Genomic DNA, 11,736 nt, shown 5'->3' on the forward strand with positions numbered 1-11,736 from the left:
TAGAGAAACTTGACAACTGGATAAGACAGTTGGAAGTTTATTTAAGGATTCAGAACTTACATGATGACGACACCAAGATTCAGTTAGCCTCATTAAGGATGGAAGGAGCAGCATTGGTATGGTGGGAAGCCAAGACCAAGAATGAAATTAAGAAACAAGGTAAGATTACTTTATCATGGGATGAATTTATTTCCGCAGTTAAGAAGCAATTTTATCCTCTTGCTCATATACAAAAGGCTATAATGAACTAGCAAAACTTTAGACAACTAAAGGGACAAAATGTTCAAGACTACACCCAAGAGTTTAGGATAAGAGCACTCTTATTAGGGGTAGACTTACAAATTCAGGACACTTTGCTAAAATATATAGGTGGTTTGCACAGCTACCTTAAACATACTATCCTTATGTTCAATCCTACTAGTCTAGACGAAGTTTGTGTACAAGCTACGCATTTAGAGACTAGAGGGAAAAACACTTTTGATGGAAATGAGGATAGTGATTTTAAAGGCAAAGGAAGAAAAAGAATTGTAAACTCTAGAAAGGAAAAAGGGAAATTCTTTTGCAAGAACTGTTCAAAAACAAGCCACGATGAAGATCACTATTGGAAGCTTCATCCGGAGTTGAAACCAGAGAAATATAAAACCAAAGACAAAACCAAAGAAAAGGAAAAAACTGTAGCAACTGTTGAATAGGACTTAGGGTCTGAATCAGGTGATGAGACAAAAAGTATCACCATGGTATTAAAGAACATAAAGGGGAAAGAGGTTGTACAAGAAACAAATCCCAGTTCTAGCACATTAAACTGTCACAAAGAAACTCAAAATGAAAAGAGGAGGAAAGATCTATTTCATGTGAGGATAATCTCAAACCACACAAAGTTAGACACACTTTTTGATAGTGGGTCTCAAGCTAATCTCATCTCAGAAGACTTGGTCAAACAGCTGAAACTTGGGACAATTCCACATCCAAAGCCTTATCCACTAGGGTGGATATGCAAGGATGCAAACTTACAAGTCCTAAAGAAGTGCATCTTGCGCTTCGCCATAACAACTCATTATGTTGATTGGGTTGAACTGGATGTAGTACCGCTTGACATTATAGGTGTTGTGTTGGGTAGTCCATATTTATTTGACAGAAAGGCAATCTTCCATCGCCATGAGAATAAGTATCACTTGTTCAAGGATGGAAAAGAGTACATTGTGAGAGCACATAAGAAGAAGCTAGAATCTTCTTTAGTCCATGTAGGGCAATTGAAAAGGCTAGTTAATGCAAGTCAAAATCTGACTTTGTTGATGGTTAAACAACAAGATTTTGTACAATTTCCTTTTCATATTATTGCTGATATAAATGATGATATGTTTCAATCTGATAATAGTTCGTCTTTGAAAGAAGATGACAAAAGGTTGCACAAGATACCTTTGGTGTCGATCGGTGCAGAGAACAAAGTGTCGGTGCAAAGCGGTGCAAGATTCCATGAGAAGGAAAGGCATGCAAGCAAAGAGGGCACACAGTTCAGCATGGGTCAATGTTGGTTTCAGAATGGCAGATTGGTATGGCAAGAAAACTTGGTCGGGATTCGGCACAAGTACAGGGCTCATTCAGCAAAAATTCGCCATGTGAACAGTTGGCAAGGTGAACTTTATTTTAAGTCTTCTTTGAAGTTTGACCATTGTAGAAACAGTATGCTTTCTGCAAAATATAGTTGCTGTTTTGCAAATTTCAAGAATTTGCATCATGACTCAGTCAATTTTAGCAACGGTCGGTCAATGAATTCAAGGGAACATTTATCTTTTTATGAGAAGCTCAATTTGATGAAGTGAGGAAGATTTCAATTATTCAAGGTTGGAAGAGTGGAGAATCAGTCTCCTCATCTTCATTTTCGGTAATCAGAGAGATTTTGGGGTCCAAAAGCTTCCCATTTGGGAGGTGTGATCAGGTGATCATGTCCTAAGTGGAAAAAATGCTCAAATTTTGAATTTCTCAGAATTGGTTGAAACTAGAACGACCAGATAGGCCTCATTGAAACGATCATGTAGCCGTGAATAGCACTCAAATCTGACACCGTATGGAGGAGTTATCGCATTTTGAAAATGCCCAATAAACTGTAAAATTTGAATTTAAAAAAAAAATTTATATATATATATATATATATATATATTTCAAGGAATATTCCCCAAAATATTCGCGGGAATATTCCATTTTGGAGGACCAATCAGGGGCCAACACGTGGCAAGCTCGGAAGCCACCACGTGGCGCCAAGTCTGCAGGTCTGTGGTATGGAAAAGTTATATGGCACTTCGCAGGATTCGATTGCAGGTCTCTGCGCTACCAGTGCACAGGGCCGACCGGCCCGCCTACACCATGGTTCTTAACAACCTATGGTTTCATTTTATATTTAAAGCTTGATTAAAGTTGAGTTGGGGGCAGAAAGGGTCTAGCCCCTAACCATATGACCAAGACTCGAAAACCACAGGCTAAATCGGTGGATAAACTCCAAACCCAGTGGTTAAGGTCAGTTATGTGGTCACATGCAGCAGTTCCATCGGCAGTTACAGGTAATGTCAACCCCGCCAGCCCACCTTAACCACCATCCACGTGGTCTCATGCGCGCGGTTTAAGCCCGGAGGTTACAGTTAGAATTGGTGGTCAGTTTGGCAGAGTCCGAAATTTTAGGCGTGGTTGCTAAAATTAGCGAGATTAACTGCAGTTAACCCACATTTAGTGGAGTCTTTTTGGTCAAACTGGACAAAAACTTCTAGAGGTCATAACTTTGGCTAAAGAGATCCTTTTGGAGCGATTTTTTTTTTATATTCTAGGTATTCTAAACATTCCAGAGCCTATGGTACAAGTTTCAAAGCCATCAGAACTCATTTTCAGGTGTTTTTTCAGCAAATAAGCTTGGAGAGCCATCAGGGCCTAGGGAGTGTTGGAGCTGTATTGGGCTATGGTTAGCCATTGGAGGTGAAACAAAAGTCATTCTTGATTGTTTTCTGTGTTCTGAACTCATTGTCACAGCTTATTTTTTCTGTTTAGGCTTTATTATCACTGTATAACCATTTTGAGCATCTAATAAGAGCAAAGACATGCCCATTTGGGGGCCTTGGACCCGGCAGACATAGCCCAAGAGCGGTGAACTGCCTTATCAGCTATTGTGTTATATTATGTGAATTTATCTTGCTGTGTTTCTCAGATTTGATATGCTAAACAGTAAAATGAAATAACACTTCTTCACACATAAGACTCAGAAATTTACCAAAATCACTTTGTTTCAATTGCAATACATCAGTAACAATTCACACATATAATTTAATGGAAATGAATACCTTGAACAGTGAAAACAAGTAGTTTCATTTTCATATTACTAACTCCCATGTGTCATTCCTTTTTATTGCTTCTATTTCTTCCTCCATTGCCGCAACCCATTTTTCTTCTTTGAATGCATCTTCAAAGTGGATTGGGTCATCTACATGACAAAATAATGCAAATAAGGAATTCAGACCTGTGCCACTATCAACTTCATCTTGCTCATAAATTTCATTTAATTTTTTGAACTTTGGTCTTCTTGTGCTTGTTGAAGATGGGCTTGACATGTCTCTTGGTGTCGCACTTCGCAATGTGCTTGGAGAAGCACTTGCTTGGCTGCGTGAAACTGTCCTATTATTTGTTGATGGTGTTTCTTGTTGTGCTTGAATAGGAGTAGAGGAAGTCACTGTTGAAGAATTGCTTGTTGTTGTTAATTCCTCTTTGTCCTCATATGGTATGCATGCTTTGACATTGACTGTATTTTCTAAACTTCCATCCCATGCTTCCTCTTCTATGAACTGCACATCCCTGCTAATTATGAACTTCTTGGTTGATGGATTGTAGAGCTTGTATGCCTTGGATTCATCACTGTATCCAACAAATATACATTCCTCCCCCTTGTTGTCCAACTTCTTCCTTAACTCATCAGGGACATGTGCATATACTACACATTTAAAAACTCTCATGTGAGTGACATTTTATTTGCTTCCACTCCATGCCTCTTCAAGAACAATGTTCTGGACGCTTTTGCTTGGACATCTATTCAAGATATATGCTGCACAAGCGACAGCTTCAGCCCAATAGTCATTTGGCAAATGCTTTGCCTTCAACATACTCCTTGCCATTTCCATAATGGTCCTATTATTTCTTTCTGCCACACCATTTTGCTACGGTGTATATCTTGTTGTAAATTGCTTGTGAATTCCATGCTCCCTGCAAAATCGAAGGAATTCATTTGAGATGTATTCTCCACCTCTGTCAGTCCTAAGGACTTTGATGTAATGTCCACTTTGCTTTTCAACAAGAGCCTTGTATTGGCGAAAGAACTCAAACACTTCACTTTTCCGTTTTAGGAGAAAGACCCATGTCTTCCTTGTGTAGTCATCTATGAAGGTCAATACATAGTAACGGCCACCAATTGATGGTGTCTACAAATCTGAGTGGACAATCTCTAAAGGTGCCTTTCCCCTCACTGACTTTCCTACTGGAAATGTCTCTCTCTGTTGCTTGTCCAAGATACATCCTTCACATATGTTGTCTGGTTTTTCTATGAGTGACCTTCACCATGTCTTTCCTATGCAGCAAATTCAAACCTCCAAAGTTGAGATGTCCAAATCTCAAGTGCCATAACCAGTTTTCATCTTTTACCTCTGCTTGAAAGTTTACTTGTGTGACAGTTGCCTCTTTTCTTCCATCTTCTTGTGAGTTCATAGATAGTTGTGCTTGTGCACATTCTTTCTGCAAATCCGATATTATTTTTAGGGGAAAAATTCTATTGTTTGTCATCTGAACCTTTGCAATCAGATATCTACTTTGAGGCCTATCCAAAATTGTGCACACATCATTTTTGAAGAAGACATTGTAGCCTTTCTGCATGAGCTATCCAATGCTCATGAGATTATGTTTCAGACCGGGGACAAAGTAAACATCTGAGATGTATTTCTTCTCCCCCTTATTTGTTAGGATATTAACTCTTCCTTTTCCCATGACAGATACTTTGCTATCAGTCCCTAATGTCACTTCATAATTCACACTTTCATCTAGATCAAAAAACATTTCTATGTTTCTTGACATGTGGTGGCTACACCTTGAATCTAGATATCATATATCACTCTATTTTTCTTGTGCTATATTACAAGCTAAAAACATGATATCATGGTTCTGATTTTCTCTTGTGAAATTTACACTTGGTTTGTTACTAATGTCATATTGCTTTTTTCTACATTCATTTGCATAATGACCATACTTCTTACAGTAATGACATTGAACTTAAGATTTATCATACCTCTAACCTTGTGCTGGATTTTGGCTTGGATCTTAACTTGGATGTTGATTGCTGCCTCTTCCATTTGAGCTTGAAGGGATGCTTCTTCCACCTCTGTGTGGGATTCTTCCTCTTCCTCTAACATATGATCTTCCTCTGCCCGACCTTGACCAAATGATACTTGTGTCTTGAAGGCATGTTCCAATGAGGAGCTTGTTGCTCTATTCAGTCTATGTTCATGAGAAATCAGTGATGCATTAAGCTCATCCACTGAGAACTGTGAGAGGTCCTTTGTCTCTTCTATGGCCACAACAATGATCTCAAACCTTGCTGGCAAACTTCTCAAAACTTTCTCAACTATTCTTCTTTCCTCAAGTGTCTCACCATGAGACCTGATTTGAGTAACTAGTCCACTTACATGTGTAAAAAACGAATCTATATTCTTGTTTCAAAATCTCTCCTCAACATTTGCAGCATTGATGTCTTGACTTTTGCCATGCCTTGGTAGGTTGTCTGAAGGGTGTCCCATGCTTGCTTAGACTTCATTGTTGCTGCAACCCTTGGGAAAATACTTTCATGCACTGCTTGAAAAATATAAAACAGGGCTTTTGAATCCTTCTTCTTGTTGCGATTGCATCTGCTAGTTCTTGAAAACCATTCTCCACCAAATCCCAAATGTCTTGAGAAGAAAACGGGGTCTTCATTGTAATAGCCCAATAATCATAATTTTTGCCATTAAACTGAGGTATTTGAGGATTAGTCAAGCTTGTGCTTGATCTTGCCATTTCTAAGTGAATAAAACTTTCTACCTGCTAGTAAATATGCTAAAAACAATCTACCCTCAAAACAATTCTTACTCCTAGTAAAAACACTTGTTTTTACACTAACAATATTTAACCTGCTATGATACCATGTTAGAAACACTTGTTTTTACACTAACAATATTTAACCCGCTCTACTACCATGTTAGAAATATTTAGTAAATTTAATTTTCGTCCAGGGGCAAAATTATGATTCACGCAAAGATACTTTAGCACAGCTAGCTTCGCCCAAGCAAAGTTGATTTCACAAACTTGGATTTTCTGCAAAGCTGATTTCACAAACTTGGATTTTCGGCAGGGCTGAGCTATATAAGAGATTAATGAATAATATTCACTCACTGCAAAAATAACAAAGTAGGTTTGGAGCAACACACTAAAACTTAGTATTGAATTCTTAAACATGAAAATACAATGAGAGCCAAGTAAAACAATGGTTTTATGGTAATTTACACTTATGTGGAATAACACACATTAAAACACAGTAACTATTGTTTTCACGCGCCCATCAAAATTTATTCCACCATTTTCTCCCCATAGAGGTTTGGAGCAACACACTAAAACTTAGTATTGAATTCTTAAACATGAAAATACAAATGAGAGCCAAGTAAAACAATGGTTTTATGGTAATTTACACTTATGTGGAATAACACACATTAAAACACAGTAACTATTGTTTTCACGCGCCCATCAAAATTTATTCCACCATTTTCTCCCCATAGACTCGCCCTCTCTTTTTCTCTGACCTCTTTCTCTCTAACCTCTCAAAATGAATTTTACATTCATATTTAACTCAACTCTTTTTCTCTGACCTCTTACTCTCTAACCTCTCAAAATGAATTTTACATTCATATTTAACTCAACATACAATTTTACATTTAATTCATGACAGAGCAAAAATAATTAATATGATGTTGTTGTTGATGGCAGGTGTTTATGGAGTGTGGGCAATAGTGGCTGAATGAATGTTTGCCCATATCTAGTTACCAAAGTACATTGACTGTTTTAAATTTCTTGCTGCATTTCGAAATGATTCCTTCCATCTTCAAACAGAGAGGCAACCTGCAAAAATACGTTCAACTTCAGGCCTCGCTTCAGTACTTCCATCTTCAAATAAAGAAGAAACCTGCAAAAATAACTCTGACAAGTATGGCTGTTGTCGGGGGTTGTTTATTGCGGTGATTGGAATTATTATTTCGGACATCTTAGCCAATTCATTAATGGAAATCGCTGAAACCAATTGTAACTGAAGATTTAATTTTTGCAGGTCTGTGAGGGCTGATAGATAGATTGTAGGAAGTTGGTTGTCACGACCAGAACCCCAACCAGAACGATATAGTTTCTTGATCAAGAGGAAATTTTAAATGAGAAGGTAGGTAGACATGGAAATGCAATGCGAAAATGTGGAATTTGAATGAATTTAGCCCGCATCAAATGCAGAGGTGCATATACTTTTTTCGCCATAACAAGTGAATCAAAAGGCAAAGGAAAGAAAATAAAAGAAAAATACAACTTAAACAAGATTGAAAATATACTTCAAATATTTTGGTAGATTGAGATTTTTTAAGCAAGTTAGCGCAGGCGTTGCCGGCCTTGTACACCAGATACACTATTCTTGCTGCCGATGAATCCCTCGTTGTTACAAACTCCACTGTTACCTGCAAAACAAGCACACATAATACATGACATAAATTCAACATAATCAAATGGATAAGAAAAAAATGCCGAAAATTAGGCAATTCGATTCAGCGTAAAATTTCTGCTCGTATTGCAGAAACAAATACAAAAATTCTGCAATTCGATTCGTATATCGAATAGTTCGGCAAAAATTTGATTCGTGTACAGGATAAGTAGTTTATCGTCTGCGGGCTCCAAAGGAGATCTGGTTCAGAGTTTATGGGATATTTACATTAATAGAGTGGTGGCATGTAAAGCTAAAATAAATAGTGGTAGAATCTTATTTTTTGGTGTTTGGAATCGATTTGTCAGTAATTTTACTAGTGCTTAAATTTTTGGAAGTAGGTTTTTAGTGTACAGGATACAAGCAATGTGACAGCAAATCTCATCACCAACTTTCACTTCTAAAATTTTGGTGTTTGGAATAGATTTGCAATAGATCCAATTGGGAGTTTTGATATTTGGAATAAATTTGCAATAATCTCACCTTTGATAGCTTAAAAATTTCAATATTGTCTCGAAAGGTTTAGAAAGTTGAGAAGGCAATAAAAGAAAAAAAATTCCATGTCTAATTTAAATTTTAAAAATGTTTATATTATGAGAAATTTTATATATTTTTAATATTTAATTTTTAAATATATACTACTTAACCATTAAATTTATATAGATTTTAAAATTAGAAGGTGATTTTAAGTAAGTATTGGCCATGCTTTATTCACCCTTTCTTCCTATGATCACTGAAGTGACAACAATTGCTCATGGATTTTGAAGATTTATGAATAAAAGAAACATACAATATTAGGGTTTAGTATAAATTTCAACCCTAGATTTATTTTATTAAATTGAAATCCCAACAAACCCGTCAATTTTCTTTAAATAAAGTTAAAATTATGGAAAGCCGATTACTATACAGACCCCTATAGGCGAATAAATTCCTTGTCAGTGCACCTCCTATACACTTTATTTAGTGATTGTTTCTCACATGCAAGGTTGAGACGTGTATAATGTAATCACAAAGACAAACACCATACGTAAGGCGCGCTTATGTAGGAACATACATCCAACCAGTCACTACAGACGGGTTCTCGATGGAAAATTTCAGTAATTCCACCGTCTCCTTCTGTTTTTTTATGATAATGTCTCCTTTACTTGTTTGACGTACCATGGACACTGAACTAAAACCCCGGTCTTCGTCCAACGGCCACCCACGCAACTACGAAGAGTCAAATACGTACGCCAGTTGAAAAGCGGTGTTGAATAAGCAACCTAAACCTAACCCAGTTTGATTACACGCCACTAAAATTATCACACTAAGCCACTAGTATTGACAAATTATAGGCTAAATAGTTTACAAATAATTAGTCGGGGGAGCTTGTATTTTAGCCCACATGTAGCCGCCTGGAAATAAGCGATCGAAACTCATTGGCATCGGAGGGAGAGAGGGAGTATGGGTGCAGGAGCGAGCATCGCTGAGAGATGGAGAATACTACAGGGAAGCCACCAGTGGGAGGGACTGACGGACCCTCTTGACCCTGATCTCCGTAAAAACATTCTCATCTACGGCAACCATTCTGCGGCAACCTACGATGCATTCATCAGAGATCGCCGCTCCAAATACGCAGGCAGCTCCAGATACGGTGGCCCTCGTTTCTTCGACGATCTCGGGTTAACAAAGGGGCCAACACAGTGGGGATACCAACTCTCCAGATTCATCTACGCCACCTCCGCCATCAATATGCCGCTAGCTTTTCTTCTGTGGTCCCTCTCCCGCGAGGCCTGGAGCCGCGAGTCCAACTGGATGGGCTACGTTGCCCACGTTACCGACGCCGGAAAAGCCCAATACGGGCGGCGCGACATCACAATCGCGTGGAGAGGCACCGTCCAAAGTCTCGAGTGGATGGACGACTTCGACCCCGGCCAGGTCGCGGTGTCGACTCTCTTCCCCGATCGAACGGACCTCGACGAAGAGACCGACAGGGTGGCCAGACACGATGCGAGAGTGCAAAGGGGTTGGTTTTCTATCTACACCTCCGACGACCCCCGCTCGCCATTCAACAAAACCTGCGCCAGAGACCAAGTCCTGCAAGAGCTCAAGCGGCTGCTGGAAATATATAAGGACGAGGAGGATATCAGCATCACAACCACCGGCCACAGCCTCGGCGCCGCCCTGGCCACCCTCTGCGCCTTCGACATCGTCATCAACGGCCTCAATAAACCCCGTGGCAGAGCCACACCGATTCCCGTGACGGCCATCGTCTTCGCCAGCCCCCGAGTGGGCAACGATGCATTCAAGAAAGTGATCGACAAGCTCCCCGACCTCAGAGTCCTGCGTATCATCAATAAGCCCGACATCGTCCCGCTGTATCCGTTAGTGGGCTACGCAGACGTCGGTGTCGAGCTACGAGTCGATACCGGCAAATCCCCGTACTTGAATAATCCGGGAAACATGATCTGCTGGCACAACCTGGAAGCGTACTTGCACGCTGTGGCCGGCACGCGGGGCCAAGGCGAAGCGTTTAAACTGGAGGTTGACCGAGATATTGCCCTTGTTAACAAGTGGCTAGATTGGTTGAAGGAGGAGTATTTGGTTCCCGATTCTTGGTGGTTGGAGAAGAATAGAGGGATGGTACAGGAGAAGGACGGGCACTGGCGAATGGCCCAACCCCCGCTTGAATATCGTCCACTGCCTAACGACGAGGATTAGTCATCGCGGTCTTCTCAGTGAGATGCATGCATGCAGCCGATATCACATTAATAACAATGGTTGATATAGATATATATCCACCACTTTTATTATATTTATTTATTATAATAAATATCCTTATTATTTTCTTACCTAATAAATAAGTTGCTTTGGAAATTTCTACTGATTAAAATAATTCAATCCAGAGTTAATCCTATGAAATTAAGATAATTCAATCTAAAATTAATCGTATGATAGATCAATATCTAGAATCCTAGGAAACAATTTAACAAATTTCAATTTAAACGCAACATCGTCTTTTTTCTCATGAATGAATATATAAAAACTTGAGAAACAATTTAACACACTTTAATTTAAATTTTTTTTTTACAAAATTTAAAATTAAAATTATATGATAATGATGGTGGTTAACTTCTGCTTCCACTGAGACCAAACCTTGGTCTATAGGATCTAAAGAAACAAATTATTTATTTTGATTTAATCAAAAAGTTTGGAGAGAAGCCTCTCAAGGTCACTATAATTTTGACATTGTAAAAGGCTGGGAAAGTCGTATTGTAACAAAATTGTGAAATTGAGATCTAATGTGATTGTAGGCGGGGCACTCTAAGAAAAAGTGGTTTTCATCCTCAATATTCCTATTCTCACATGTATAACAAATCCTTTCCATCCATGGATGTTCCTATATATATTCCAAATAATTTCATTATTTAAGGTTTATGGGTTTTTTATATTCACGAAGTCATTATCACTATCACAACTGGTTCATCACATATCAATTTGAATAGGTAAAATGGACTTATTTGTCAATAAACTTTGCTTGAATTTTAATATTATAAGTTCCGTAGCCTATTTTATCTCTATTTTCTTCGAATTTTCATATTATAAGTTTCGTAGCCTATTTTATCTTTATTTTCTTTGTGTGCTAACTTAATTTTATAATGGATTTTAAATTTTATTATTAGTTTTTAAATTTTAAAAATACGATAAATGAAAAATAATACATATAAATTACATTTCTCCTCGATAAAATATTTAGAATGTCATATCTAATTTATTTACAAGAAAGTAGACGAATTCTCTACTAGAATATTGCCGCCAAATCGTTCAAAGAATGACCGCGAGTTGCCTGAGATTGGATCCACGGTTTGGCAGAAATTGTTGAGAATAGAAGTAAAAAAACGTAGCAGAATATGGTACCAAAATGCAGCAAAAAGGAGCCACGGTTTTGTCGTTAAAGGCACGAAAACAGT

General features: G+C 38.3%; 1 pseudogene; it reads left to right on the forward strand.

Moving 5' to 3' along the window:
- Window positions 1-9,145: 9,145 nt before the first annotated feature.
- On the forward strand, window positions 9,146-10,577 carry LOC149162439 (phospholipase A1-II 1 pseudogene; annotated as a pseudogene).
- Window positions 10,578-11,736: the final 1,159 nt, after the last annotated feature.

The sequence above is a fragment of the Pinus tabuliformis genome, chromosome 5_2, assembly GCF_031772625.1.
Source record: "Pinus tabuliformis cultivar Carrire ecotype Pingquan chromosome 5_2, CPIR1, whole genome shotgun sequence".
NCBI classification, from domain to species: Eukaryota; Viridiplantae; Streptophyta; class Pinopsida; order Pinales; family Pinaceae; genus Pinus; species Pinus tabuliformis.